Source organism: Pseudophryne corroboree, chromosome 3 (assembly GCF_028390025.1).
Source record: "Pseudophryne corroboree isolate aPseCor3 chromosome 3, aPseCor3.hap2, whole genome shotgun sequence".
Classification (NCBI taxonomy): Eukaryota; Metazoa; Chordata; class Amphibia; order Anura; family Myobatrachidae; genus Pseudophryne; species Pseudophryne corroboree.
Genome location: NC_086446.1, coordinates 116,283,881 through 116,293,889, shown reverse-complemented (window position 1 = coordinate 116,293,889; position 10,009 = coordinate 116,283,881). Strand labels below are relative to the sequence as shown.

The 10,009-nt window shown below is 41.1% G+C and overlaps 36 non-coding genes and 8 pseudogenes across 36 annotated transcripts; all 44 read left to right on the top strand.

The window, feature by feature from the left end:
• The first annotated feature begins 60 nt into the window (after positions 1 to 60).
• LOC135068477 (5S ribosomal RNA) lies at positions 61 to 179 on the top strand. The gene has a single exon (XR_010254677.1). It is a non-coding gene; the product is annotated as a 5S ribosomal RNA (ribosomal RNA).
• A 107-nt stretch (positions 180 to 286) lies between these two features.
• Positions 287 to 407, top strand: LOC135070539 (5S ribosomal RNA). The gene has a single exon (XR_010256701.1). It is a non-coding gene; the product is annotated as a 5S ribosomal RNA (ribosomal RNA).
• Positions 408 to 514: 107 nt separating this feature from the next.
• Positions 515 to 633, top strand: LOC134888150 (5S ribosomal RNA; annotated as a pseudogene).
• Positions 634 to 740: 107 nt separating this feature from the next.
• Positions 741 to 859, top strand: LOC135063772 (5S ribosomal RNA). The gene has a single exon (XR_010250095.1). It is a non-coding gene; the product is annotated as a 5S ribosomal RNA (ribosomal RNA).
• A 107-nt stretch (positions 860 to 966) lies between these two features.
• LOC135064140 (5S ribosomal RNA) lies at positions 967 to 1,085 on the top strand. The gene has a single exon (XR_010250452.1). It is a non-coding gene; the product is annotated as a 5S ribosomal RNA (ribosomal RNA).
• Positions 1,086 to 1,192: 107 nt separating this feature from the next.
• Positions 1,193 to 1,313, top strand: LOC134885734 (5S ribosomal RNA). The gene has a single exon (XR_010169842.1). It is a non-coding gene; the product is annotated as a 5S ribosomal RNA (ribosomal RNA).
• A 107-nt stretch (positions 1,314 to 1,420) lies between these two features.
• Positions 1,421 to 1,539, top strand: LOC134884476 (5S ribosomal RNA). Its single transcript, XR_010168622.1, has one exon. It is a non-coding gene; the product is annotated as a 5S ribosomal RNA (ribosomal RNA).
• A 107-nt stretch (positions 1,540 to 1,646) lies between these two features.
• On the top strand, positions 1,647 to 1,765 carry LOC134901498 (5S ribosomal RNA). The gene has a single exon (XR_010174988.1). It is a non-coding gene; the product is annotated as a 5S ribosomal RNA (ribosomal RNA).
• A 107-nt stretch (positions 1,766 to 1,872) lies between these two features.
• On the top strand, positions 1,873 to 1,991 carry LOC134898643 (5S ribosomal RNA). The gene has a single exon (XR_010172336.1). It is a non-coding gene; the product is annotated as a 5S ribosomal RNA (ribosomal RNA).
• Positions 1,992 to 2,098: 107 nt separating this feature from the next.
• LOC134895716 (5S ribosomal RNA) lies at positions 2,099 to 2,219 on the top strand (annotated as a pseudogene).
• A 107-nt stretch (positions 2,220 to 2,326) lies between these two features.
• On the top strand, positions 2,327 to 2,445 carry LOC134888166 (5S ribosomal RNA; annotated as a pseudogene).
• Positions 2,446 to 2,552: 107 nt separating this feature from the next.
• LOC134901179 (5S ribosomal RNA) lies at positions 2,553 to 2,671 on the top strand. The gene has a single exon (XR_010174671.1). It is a non-coding gene; the product is annotated as a 5S ribosomal RNA (ribosomal RNA).
• Positions 2,672 to 2,778: 107 nt separating this feature from the next.
• Positions 2,779 to 2,897, top strand: LOC134890722 (5S ribosomal RNA; annotated as a pseudogene).
• A 107-nt stretch (positions 2,898 to 3,004) lies between these two features.
• Positions 3,005 to 3,123, top strand: LOC135070632 (5S ribosomal RNA). The gene has a single exon (XR_010256789.1). It is a non-coding gene; the product is annotated as a 5S ribosomal RNA (ribosomal RNA).
• Positions 3,124 to 3,230: 107 nt separating this feature from the next.
• On the top strand, positions 3,231 to 3,349 carry LOC135063087 (5S ribosomal RNA). Its single transcript, XR_010249426.1, has one exon. It is a non-coding gene; the product is annotated as a 5S ribosomal RNA (ribosomal RNA).
• Positions 3,350 to 3,456: 107 nt separating this feature from the next.
• Positions 3,457 to 3,575, top strand: LOC135068863 (5S ribosomal RNA). Its single transcript, XR_010255054.1, has one exon. It is a non-coding gene; the product is annotated as a 5S ribosomal RNA (ribosomal RNA).
• A 107-nt stretch (positions 3,576 to 3,682) lies between these two features.
• Positions 3,683 to 3,801, top strand: LOC134887103 (5S ribosomal RNA; annotated as a pseudogene).
• Positions 3,802 to 3,908: 107 nt separating this feature from the next.
• Positions 3,909 to 4,027, top strand: LOC134898642 (5S ribosomal RNA). The gene has a single exon (XR_010172335.1). It is a non-coding gene; the product is annotated as a 5S ribosomal RNA (ribosomal RNA).
• A 107-nt stretch (positions 4,028 to 4,134) lies between these two features.
• Positions 4,135 to 4,253, top strand: LOC135063086 (5S ribosomal RNA). The gene has a single exon (XR_010249425.1). It is a non-coding gene; the product is annotated as a 5S ribosomal RNA (ribosomal RNA).
• Positions 4,254 to 4,360: 107 nt separating this feature from the next.
• On the top strand, positions 4,361 to 4,479 carry LOC134889459 (5S ribosomal RNA; annotated as a pseudogene).
• Positions 4,480 to 4,586: 107 nt separating this feature from the next.
• On the top strand, positions 4,587 to 4,705 carry LOC135060640 (5S ribosomal RNA). Its single transcript, XR_010247033.1, has one exon. It is a non-coding gene; the product is annotated as a 5S ribosomal RNA (ribosomal RNA).
• Positions 4,706 to 4,812: 107 nt separating this feature from the next.
• On the top strand, positions 4,813 to 4,931 carry LOC134886379 (5S ribosomal RNA). The gene has a single exon (XR_010170463.1). It is a non-coding gene; the product is annotated as a 5S ribosomal RNA (ribosomal RNA).
• Positions 4,932 to 5,038: 107 nt separating this feature from the next.
• Positions 5,039 to 5,157, top strand: LOC135064506 (5S ribosomal RNA). Its single transcript, XR_010250816.1, has one exon. It is a non-coding gene; the product is annotated as a 5S ribosomal RNA (ribosomal RNA).
• A 107-nt stretch (positions 5,158 to 5,264) lies between these two features.
• On the top strand, positions 5,265 to 5,383 carry LOC134898641 (5S ribosomal RNA). Its single transcript, XR_010172334.1, has one exon. It is a non-coding gene; the product is annotated as a 5S ribosomal RNA (ribosomal RNA).
• Positions 5,384 to 5,490: 107 nt separating this feature from the next.
• Positions 5,491 to 5,609, top strand: LOC135068476 (5S ribosomal RNA). Its single transcript, XR_010254676.1, has one exon. It is a non-coding gene; the product is annotated as a 5S ribosomal RNA (ribosomal RNA).
• Positions 5,610 to 5,716: 107 nt separating this feature from the next.
• On the top strand, positions 5,717 to 5,835 carry LOC135059119 (5S ribosomal RNA). The gene has a single exon (XR_010245535.1). It is a non-coding gene; the product is annotated as a 5S ribosomal RNA (ribosomal RNA).
• A 107-nt stretch (positions 5,836 to 5,942) lies between these two features.
• LOC134889371 (5S ribosomal RNA) lies at positions 5,943 to 6,061 on the top strand (annotated as a pseudogene).
• A 107-nt stretch (positions 6,062 to 6,168) lies between these two features.
• LOC135068207 (5S ribosomal RNA) lies at positions 6,169 to 6,287 on the top strand. The gene has a single exon (XR_010254412.1). It is a non-coding gene; the product is annotated as a 5S ribosomal RNA (ribosomal RNA).
• A 107-nt stretch (positions 6,288 to 6,394) lies between these two features.
• Positions 6,395 to 6,515, top strand: LOC135070538 (5S ribosomal RNA). Its single transcript, XR_010256700.1, has one exon. It is a non-coding gene; the product is annotated as a 5S ribosomal RNA (ribosomal RNA).
• Positions 6,516 to 6,622: 107 nt separating this feature from the next.
• Positions 6,623 to 6,741, top strand: LOC134884475 (5S ribosomal RNA). Its single transcript, XR_010168621.1, has one exon. It is a non-coding gene; the product is annotated as a 5S ribosomal RNA (ribosomal RNA).
• A 107-nt stretch (positions 6,742 to 6,848) lies between these two features.
• Positions 6,849 to 6,967, top strand: LOC135068206 (5S ribosomal RNA). The gene has a single exon (XR_010254411.1). It is a non-coding gene; the product is annotated as a 5S ribosomal RNA (ribosomal RNA).
• A 107-nt stretch (positions 6,968 to 7,074) lies between these two features.
• Positions 7,075 to 7,193, top strand: LOC134898640 (5S ribosomal RNA). The gene has a single exon (XR_010172332.1). It is a non-coding gene; the product is annotated as a 5S ribosomal RNA (ribosomal RNA).
• Positions 7,194 to 7,300: 107 nt separating this feature from the next.
• Positions 7,301 to 7,419, top strand: LOC135060048 (5S ribosomal RNA). Its single transcript, XR_010246440.1, has one exon. It is a non-coding gene; the product is annotated as a 5S ribosomal RNA (ribosomal RNA).
• A 107-nt stretch (positions 7,420 to 7,526) lies between these two features.
• On the top strand, positions 7,527 to 7,645 carry LOC135066040 (5S ribosomal RNA). Its single transcript, XR_010252301.1, has one exon. It is a non-coding gene; the product is annotated as a 5S ribosomal RNA (ribosomal RNA).
• Positions 7,646 to 7,752: 107 nt separating this feature from the next.
• LOC135063043 (5S ribosomal RNA) lies at positions 7,753 to 7,871 on the top strand. Its single transcript, XR_010249383.1, has one exon. It is a non-coding gene; the product is annotated as a 5S ribosomal RNA (ribosomal RNA).
• Positions 7,872 to 7,978: 107 nt separating this feature from the next.
• Positions 7,979 to 8,099, top strand: LOC135070537 (5S ribosomal RNA). The gene has a single exon (XR_010256699.1). It is a non-coding gene; the product is annotated as a 5S ribosomal RNA (ribosomal RNA).
• Positions 8,100 to 8,206: 107 nt separating this feature from the next.
• Positions 8,207 to 8,325, top strand: LOC134884474 (5S ribosomal RNA). Its single transcript, XR_010168620.1, has one exon. It is a non-coding gene; the product is annotated as a 5S ribosomal RNA (ribosomal RNA).
• Positions 8,326 to 8,432: 107 nt separating this feature from the next.
• Positions 8,433 to 8,551, top strand: LOC134898639 (5S ribosomal RNA). Its single transcript, XR_010172331.1, has one exon. It is a non-coding gene; the product is annotated as a 5S ribosomal RNA (ribosomal RNA).
• Positions 8,552 to 8,658: 107 nt separating this feature from the next.
• Positions 8,659 to 8,777, top strand: LOC134884559 (5S ribosomal RNA). The gene has a single exon (XR_010168703.1). It is a non-coding gene; the product is annotated as a 5S ribosomal RNA (ribosomal RNA).
• A 107-nt stretch (positions 8,778 to 8,884) lies between these two features.
• LOC135069033 (5S ribosomal RNA) lies at positions 8,885 to 9,003 on the top strand. Its single transcript, XR_010255226.1, has one exon. It is a non-coding gene; the product is annotated as a 5S ribosomal RNA (ribosomal RNA).
• Positions 9,004 to 9,110: 107 nt separating this feature from the next.
• On the top strand, positions 9,111 to 9,229 carry LOC134891886 (5S ribosomal RNA; annotated as a pseudogene).
• Positions 9,230 to 9,336: 107 nt separating this feature from the next.
• On the top strand, positions 9,337 to 9,455 carry LOC134889313 (5S ribosomal RNA). Its single transcript, XR_010171233.1, has one exon. It is a non-coding gene; the product is annotated as a 5S ribosomal RNA (ribosomal RNA).
• Positions 9,456 to 9,562: 107 nt separating this feature from the next.
• On the top strand, positions 9,563 to 9,681 carry LOC135060505 (5S ribosomal RNA). The gene has a single exon (XR_010246898.1). It is a non-coding gene; the product is annotated as a 5S ribosomal RNA (ribosomal RNA).
• Positions 9,682 to 9,788: 107 nt separating this feature from the next.
• Positions 9,789 to 9,907, top strand: LOC135060852 (5S ribosomal RNA). Its single transcript, XR_010247246.1, has one exon. It is a non-coding gene; the product is annotated as a 5S ribosomal RNA (ribosomal RNA).
• The last annotated feature ends 102 nt before the right edge of the window (positions 9,908 to 10,009 follow it).

Sequence of the window (10,009 nt, the reverse complement as noted above, 5' to 3'; positions counted from 1 at the left end):
GTATTCATTTATGAACCAGTAGTTAGAAGTAGAAAAGTTCTAACAGAAACCATAAAGCTCATCTAGAGCCAAGCCACACTGGATACGCCCAATCTCATCTGATCTTGGAAGCTAAGCAGTGTTGGGCCTGGTTAGTACTTGGATGGGAGACCACCTGGGAATACAAGGTGCTGTAGATATTTTTATACTACCAACACCGTTCTGTTGATGCATTCCTTTTTCAAACGTATTCATTTATGAACCAGTAGTTAGAAGTAGAAAAGTTCTAACAGAAACCACAAAGCTCATCTACAGCCACACCACACTGGATACGCCCAATCTCATCTGATCTTGGAAGCTAAGCAGTGTTGGGCCTGGTTAGTACTTGGATGGGAGACCACCTGGGAATATAAAAGGTGCTGTAGATATTTTTATACTGCCAACACCGTTCTGTTGATGCATTCCATTTTCAAACGTATTCATTTATGAACCAGTAGTTAGAAGTAGAAAAGTTCTAACAGAAATCATAAAGCTCATCTACAGCCAAGCCACACTGGATACGCCCAATCTCATCTGATCTTGGAAGCTAAGCAGAGTTAGGCCTGGTTAGTACTTGGATGGGAGACCACCTGGGAATACAAGGTGCTGTAGATATTTTTATACTACCAACACCGTTCTGTTGATGCATTCCATTTTCAAACGTATTCATTTATGAACCAGTAGTTAGAAGTAGAAAAGTTCTAACAGAAACCACAAAGCTCATCTACAGCCACACCACACTGGATACGCCCAATCTCATCTGATCTTGGAAGCTAAGCAGTGTTGGGTCTGGTTAGTACTTGGATGGGAGACCACCTGGGAATACAAGGTGCTGTAGATGTTTTTATACTGCCAACACCGTTCTGTTGATGCATTCCATTTTCAAATGTATTCATTTATGAACCAGTAGTTAGAAGTAGAAAAGTTCTAACAGAAACGACAAAGTTCATCTACAGCCACACTACACTGGATACGCCCAATCTCATCTGATCTTGGAAGCTAAACAGTGTTGGGCCTGGTTAGTACTTGGATGGGAGACCACCTGGGAATACAAGGTGCTGTAGATAATTTTATACTGCCAACACCGTTCTGTTGATGCATTCCATTTTCAAACGTATTCATTTATGAACCAGTAGTTAGAAGTAGAAAAGTTCTAACAGAAACCACAAAGCTCATCTACAGCCACACCACACTGGATACGCCCAATCTCATCTGATCTTGGAAGCTAAGCAGTGTTGGGCCTGGTTAGTACTTGGATGGGAGACCATCTGGGAATATAAAAGGTGCTGTAGATATTTTTATACTGCCAACACCGTTCTGTTGATGCATTCCATTTTCAAATGTATTCATTTATGAACCAGTAGTTAGAAGTAGAAAAGTTCTAACAGAAACCATAAAGCTCATCTACAGCCACACCACACTGGATATGCCCAATCTCATCTGATCTTGGAAGCTAAGCAGTGTTGGGCCTGGTTAGTACTTGGATGGGAGACCACCTGGTAATACAAGGTGCTGTAGATAATTTTATACTGCCAACACCGTTCTGTTGATGCATTCCATTTTAAAACGTATTCATTTATGAACCAGTAGTTAGAAGTAGAAAAGTTCTAACAGAAACCACAAAGTTCATCTACAGCCACACCACACTGGATACGCCCAATCTCATTTGATCTTGGAAGCTAAGCAGTGTTGGGCCTGGTTAGTACTTGGATGGGAGACCACCTGGGAATACATGGTGCTGTAGATAATTTTATACTGCCAACACCGTTCTGTTGATGCATTCCATTTTCAAACGTATTCTTTTATGAACCAGTAGTTAGAAGTAGAAAAGTTCTAACAGAAACCACAAAGTTCATCTACAGCCACACCACACTGGATACGCCCAATCTCATCTGATCTTGGAAGCTAAGCAGTGTTGGGCCTGGTTAGTACTTGGATGGGAGACCACCTGGGAATACAAGGTGCTGTAGATATTTTTATACTGCCAACACCGTTCTGTTGATGCATTCTATTTTCAAACGTATTCATTTATGAACCAGTAGTTAGAAGTAGAAAAGTTCTAACAGAAACCACAAAGCTCATCTACAGCCACAACACAGTGGATACGCCCAATCTCATCTGATCTTGAAAGCTAAGCAGTGTTGGGCCTGGTTAGTACTTGGATGGGAGACCACCTGGGAATATAAAAGGTGCTGTAGATATTTTTATACTGCCAACACCGTTCTGTTGATGCATTCTATTTTCAAACGTATTCATTTATGAACCAGTAGTTAGAAGTAGAAAAGTTCTAACAGAAATCATAAAGCTCATCTACAGCCAAGCCACACTGGATACGCCCAATCTCATCTGATCTTGGAAGCTAAGCAGAGTTAGGCCTTGTTAGTATTTGGATGGGAGACCACCTGGGAATACAAGGTGCTGTAGATATTTTTATACTACCAACACCGTTCTGTTGATGCATTCCATTTTCAAACGTATTCATTTATGAACCAGTAGTTAGAAGTAGAAAAGTTCTAACAGAAACCACAAAGCTCATCTACAGCCACACCACACTGGATACGCCCAATCTCATCTGATCTTGGAAGCTAAGCAGTGTTGGGCCTGGTTAGTACTTGGATGGGAGACCACCTGGGAATACAAGGTGCTGTAGATGTTTTTATACTGCCAACACCGTTCTGTTGATGCATTCCATTTTCAAATGTATTCATTTATGAACCAGTAGTTAGAAGTAGAAAAGTTCTAACAGAAACGACAAAGTTCGTCTACAGCCACACTACACTGGATACGCCCAATCTCATCTGATCTTGGAAGCTAAACAGTGTTGGGCCTGGTTAGTACTTGGATGGGAGACCACCTGGCAATACAAGGTGCTGTAGATAATTTTATACTGCCAACACCGTTCTGTTGATGCATTCCATTTTAAAATGTATTCATTTATGAACCAGTAGTTAGAAGTAGAAAAGTTCTAACAGAAACCAAAAAGTTCATCTACAGCTACACCATACTGGATACGTCCAATCTCATCTGATCTTGGAAGCTAAGCAGTGTTGGGCCTGGTTAGTACTTGGATGGGAGACCACCTGGGAATACAAGGTGCTGTAGATATTTTTATACTACCAACACCGTTCTGTTGATGCATTCCATTTTCAAACGTATTCATTTATGAAACAGTAGTTAGAAGTAGAAAAGTTCTAACAGAAACCATAAAGCTCATCTACAGCCACACCACACTAGATACGCCCAATCTCATCTGATCTTGGAAGCTAAGCAGTGTTGGGCCTGGTTAGTACTTGGATGGGAGACCACCTGGGAATACAAGGTGCTGTAGATAATTTTATACTGCCAACACCGTTCTGTTGATGCATTCCATTTTCAAACGTATTCATTTATGAACCAGTAGTTAGAAGTAGAAAAGTTTTAACAGAAACCACAAAGCTCATATACAGCCACACCACACTGGATACGCCCAATTTCATCTGATCTTGGAAGCTAAGCAGTGTTGGGCCTGGTTAGTACTTGGATGGGAGACCACCTGGGAATACAAGGTGCTGTAGATAATTTTATACTGCCAACACCGTTCTGTTGATGCATTCCATTTTCAAACGTATTCATTTATGAACCAGTAGTTAGAAGTAGAAAAGTTTTAACAGAAACCACAAAGCTCATATACAGCCACACCACACTGGATACGCCCAATTTCATCTGATCTTGGAAGCTAAGCAGTGTTGGGCCTGGTTAGTACTTGGATGGGAGACCACCGGGGAATACAAGGTGCTGTAGATAATTTTATACTGCCAACACCGTTCTGTTGATGCATTCCATTTTCAAACGTATTCATTTATGAACCAGTAGTTAGAAGTAGAAAAGTTTTAACAGAAACCACAAAGCTAATCTACAGCCACACCACACTGGATACGCCCAATCTCATCTGATCTTGGAAGCTAAGCAGTGTTGGGCCTGGTTAGTACTTGGATGGGAGACCACCTGGGAATACAAGGTGCTGTAGATATTTTTATACTACCAACACCGTTCTGTTGATGCATTCCATTTTCAAACGTATTCATTTATGAAACAGTAGTTAGAAGTAGAAAAGTTCTAACAGAAACCATAAAGCTCATCTACAGCCACACCACACTAGATACGCCCAATCTCATCTGATCTTGGAAGCTAAGCAGTGTTGGGCCTGGTTAGTACTTGGATGGGAGACCACCTGGGAATACAAGGTGCTGTAGATAATTTTATACTGCCAACACCGTTCTGTTGATGCATTCCATTTTCAAACGTATTCATTTATGAACCAGTAGTTAGAAGTAGAAAAGTTTTAACAGAAACCACAAAGCTCATATACAGCCACACCACACTGGATACGCCCAATTTCATCTGATCTAGGAAGCTAAGCAGTGTTGGGCCTGGTTAGTACTTGGATGGGAGACCACCTGGGAATACAAGGTGCTGTAGATAATTTTATACTGCCAACACCGTTCTGTTGATGCATTCCATTTTCAAACGTATTCATTTATGAACCAGTAGTTAGAAGTAGAAAAGTTTTAACAGAAACCACAAAGCTAATCTACAGCCACACCACACTGGATACGCCCAATCTCATCTGATCTTGGAAGCTAAGCAGTGTTGGGCCTGGTTAGTACTTGGATGGGAGACCACCAGGGAAAACAAGGTGCTGTAGATATTTTTATACTACCAACACCGTTCTGTTGATGCATTCCATTTTCAAACGTATTCATTTATGAAACAGTAGTTAGAAGTAGAAAAGTTCTAACAGAAACCATAAAGCTCATCTACAGCCACACCACACTAGATACGCCCAATCTCATCTGATCTTGGAAGCTATGCAGTGTTGGGCCTGGTTAGTACTTGGATGGGAGACCACCTGGGAATACAAGGTGCTGTAGATATTTTTATACTACCAACACCGTTCTGTTGATGCATTCCATTTTCAAATGTATTCATTTATGAACCAGTAGTTAGAAGTAGAAAAGTACTAACAGAAACCATAAAGCTCTTCTACAGCCACACCACACTGGATATGCCCAATCTCATCTGATCTTGGAAGCTAAGCAGTGTTGGGCCTGGTTAGTACTTGGATGGGAGACCACCTGGGAATACAAGGTGCTGTAGATATTTTTATACTGCCAACACCATTCTGTTGATGCATTCCATTTTAAAATGTATTCATTTATGAACCAGTAGTTAGAAGTAGAAAAGTTCTAACAGAAACCAGAAAGTTCATCTACAGCCACACCACACTGGATACGCCCAATCTCATCTGATCTTGGAAGCTAAGCAGTGTTGGGCCTGGTTAGTACTTGGATGGGAGACCACCTGGGAATACAAGGTGCTGTAGATATTTTTATACTACCAACACCGTTCTGTTGATGCATTCCATTTTCAAACGTATTCATTTATGAACCAGTAGTTAGAAGTAGAAAAGTTCTAACAGAAACCATAAAGCTCATCTAGAGCCAAGCCACACTGGATACGCCCAATCTCATCTGATCTTGGAAGCTAAGCAGTGTTGGGCCTGGTTAGTACTTGGATGGGAGACCACCTGGGAATACAAGGTGCTGTAGATATTTTTATACTACCAACACCGTTCTGTTGATGCATTCCTTTTTCAAACGTATTCATTTATGAACCAGTAGTTAGAAGTAGAAAAGTTCTAACAGAAACCACAAAGCTCATCTACAGCCACACCACACTGGATATGCCCAATCTCATCTGATCTTGGAAGCTAAGCAGTGTTGGGCCTGGTTAGTACTTGGATGGGAGACCACCTGGGAATACAAGGTGCTGTAGATATTTTTATACCGCCAACACCGTTCTGTTGATGCATTCCATTTTCAAATGTATTCATTTATGAACCAGTAGTTAGAAGTAGAAAAGTTCTAACAGAAACCACAAAGCTCATCTACAGCCACACCACACTGGATACGCCCAATCTCATCTGATCTTGGAAGCTAAGCAGTGTTGGGCCTGGTTAGTACTTGGATGGGAGAACACCTGGGAATACAATGTGCTGTAGATATTTTTATACTGCCAACACCGTTCTGTTGATGCATTCCATTTTAAAATGTAATCATTTATGAACCAGTAGTTAGAAGTAGAAAAGTTCAAACAGAAACCACAAAGCTCATCTACAGCCACACCACACTGGATACGCCCAATCTCATCTGATCTTGGAAGCTAAGCAGTGTTGGGCCTGGTTAGTACTTGGATGGGAGAACACCTGGGAATACAAGGTGCTGTAGATATTTTTATACTGCCAACACCGTTCTGTTGATGCATTCCATTTTCAAATGTATTCATTTATGAACCAGTAGTTAGAAGTAGAAAAGTTCTAACAGAAACCATAAAGCTCATCTACAGCCACACCACACTGGATACGCCCAATCTCATCTGATCTTGGAAGCTAAGCAGTGTTGGGCCTGGTTAGTACTTGGATGGGAGACCACCTGGGAATATAAAAGGTGCTGTAGATATATTTATACTGCCAACACCGTTCTGTTGATGCATTCCATTTTCAAATGTATTCATTTATGAACCAGTAGTTAGAAGTAGAAAAGTTCTAACAGAAACCATAAAGCTCATCTACAGCCACACCACACTGGATATGCCCAATCTCATCTGATCTTGGAAGCTAAGCAGTGTTGGGCCTGGTTAGTACTTGGATGGGAGACCACCTGGTAATACAAGGTGCTGTAGATAATTTTATACTGCCAACACCGTTCTGTTGATGCATTCCATTTTAAAATGTATTCATTTATGAACCAGTAGTTAGAAGTAGAAAAGTTCAAACAGAAACCACAAAGCTCATCTACAGCCACACCACACTGGATACGCCCAATCTCATCTGATCTTGGAAGCTAAGCAGTGTTGGGCCTGGTTAGTACTTGGATGGGAGAACACCTGGGAATACAAGGTGCTGTAGATATTTTTATACTGCCAACACCGTTCTGTTGATGCATTCCATTTTCAAACGTATTCATTTATGAACCAGTAGTTAGAAGTAGAAAAGTTCTAACAGAAACCACAAAGCTCATCTACAGCCACACCACACTGGATACGCCCAATCTCATCTGATCTTGGAAGCTAAGCAGTGTTGGGCCTGGTTAGTACTTGGATGGGAGACCACCTGGGAATACAAGGTGCTGTAGATATTTTTATACTGCCAACACCGTTCTGTTGATGCATTCCATTTTCAAACATATTCATTTATGAACCAGTAGTTAGAAGTAGAAAAGTTCTAACAGAAACCAGAAAGTTCATCTACAGCAACACCACACTGGATACGCCCAATCTCATCTGATCTTGGAAGCTAAGCAGTGTTGGGCCTGGTTAGTACTTGGATGGGAGACCACCTGGGAATACAAGGTGCTGTAGATATTTTTATACTGCCAACACAGTTCTGTTGATGCATGCCATTTTCAAACGTATTCATTTATGAACCAGTAGTTAGAAGTAGAAAAGTTCTAACAGAATCCACAAAGCTCATCTACAGCCACACCACACTGGATACGCCCAATCTCATCTGATCTTGGAAGCTAAGCAGTGTTGGGCCTGGTTAGTACTTGGATGGGAGACCACCTGGGAATACAATGTGCTGTAGATATTTTTATACTGCCAACACCGTTCTGTTGATGCATTCCATTTTAAAATGTATTCATTTATGAACCAGTAGTTAGAAGTAGAAAAGTTCAAACAGAAACCACAAAGCTCATCTACAGCCACACCACACTAAATACGCCCAATCTCATCTGATCTTGGAAGCTAAGCAGTGTTGGGCCTGGTTAGTACTTGGATGGGAGACCACCTGGGAATACAAGGTGCTGTAGATATTTTTATACTGCCAACACCGTTCTGTTGATGCATTCCATTTTCAAATGTATTCATTTATGAACCAGTAGTTAGAAGTAGAAAAGTTCTAACAGAAACCATAAAGCTCATCTACAGCCACACCACACTGGATACGCCCAATCTCATCTGATCTTGGAAGCTAAGCAGTGTTGGGCCTGGTTAGTACTTGGATGGGAGACCACCTGGGAATATAAAAGGTGCTGTAGATATATTTATACTGCCAACACCGTTCTGTTGATGCATTCCATTTTCAAATGTATTCATTTATGAACCAGTAGTTAGAAGTAGAAAAGTTCTAACAGAAACCATAAAGCTCATCTACAGCCACACCACACTGGATATGCCCAATCTCATCTGATCTTGGAAGCTAAGCAGTGTTGGGCCTGGTTAGTACTTGGATGGGAGACCACCTGGTAATACAAGGTGCTGTAGATAATTTTATACTGCCAACACCGTTCTGTTGATGCATTCCATTTTAAAATGTATTCATTTATGAACCAGTAGTTAGAAGTAGAAAAGTTCAAACAGAAACCACAAAGCTCATCTACAGCCACACCACACTGGATACGCCCAATCTCATCTGATCTTGGAAGCTAAGCAGTGTTGGGCCTGGTTAGTACTTGGATGGGAGACCACCTGGGAATACAAGGTGCTGTAGATATTTTTATACTGCCAACACAGTTCTGTTGATGCATTCCATTTTCAAACGTATTCATTTATGAACCAGTAGTTAGAAGTAGAAAAGTTCTAACAGAATCCACAAAGCTCATCTACAGCCACACCACACTGGATACGCCCAATCTCATCTGATCTTGGAAGCTAAGCAGTGTTGGGCCTGGTTAGTACTTAGATGGGAGACAACCTGGGAATACAAGGTGCTGTAGATATTTTTATACTACCAACACCGTTCTGTTGATGCATTCCATTTTCAAACGTATTCATTTATGAAACAGTAGTTAGAAGTAGAAAAGTTCTAACAGAAACCATAAAGCTCATCTACAGCCACACTACACTGGATACGCCCAATCTCATCTGATCTTGGAAGCGAAGCAGTGATGGGCCTGGTTAGTACTTGGATGGGAGACCACCTGGGAATACAAGGTGCTGTAGATATTTTTATACTACCAACATCGTTCTGTTGATGCATTCCATTTTCAAACGTATTCATTTATGAACCGGTAGTTAGAAGTAGAAAAGTACTAACAGAAACCATAAAGCTCTTCTACAGCCACACCACACTGGATATGCCCAATCTCATCTCATCTTGGAAGCTAAGCAGTGTTGGGCCTGATTAGTACTTGGATGGGAGACCACCTGGGAATACAAGGTGCTGTAGATAATTTTATACTGCCAACACCGTTCTGTTGATGCATTCCATTTTAAAACGTATTCATTTATGAACCAGTAGTTAGAAGTAGAAAAGTTATAACAGAAACCACAAAGTTCATCTACAGCCACACCACACTGGATACGCCCAATCTCATCTGATCTTGGAAGCTAAACAGTGTTGGGCCTTGTTAGTACTTGGATGGGAGACCACCTGGGAATACAAGGTGCTGTAGATAATTTTATACTGCCAACACCGTTCTGTTGATGCATTCCATTTTCAAACGTATTCATTTATGAACAAGTAGTTAGAAGTAGAAAAGTTCTAACAGAAACCAGAAAATTCATCTACAGCCACACCACACTGGATACGCCTAATCTCATCTGATCTTGGAAGCTAAGCAGTGTTGGGCCTGGTTAGTACTTGGATGGGAGACCACCTGGGAATACAAGGTGCTGTAGATATTTTTATACTACCAACACCGTTCTGTTGATGCATTCCATTTTCAAACGTATTCATTTATGAACCAGTAGTTAGAAGTAGAAAAGTTCTAACAGAAAACATAAAGCTCATCTACAGCCAAGCCACACTGGATACGCCCAATCTCATCTGATCTTGGAAGCTAAGCAGAGTTGGGCCTGGTTAGTACTTGGATGGGAGACCACCTGGGAATACTAGGTGCTGTAGATATTTTTATACTACCAACACCGTTCTGTTGATGCATTCCATTTTCAAACGTATTCATTTATGAACCAGTAGTTAGAAGTAGAAAAGTTCTAACAGAAACCACAA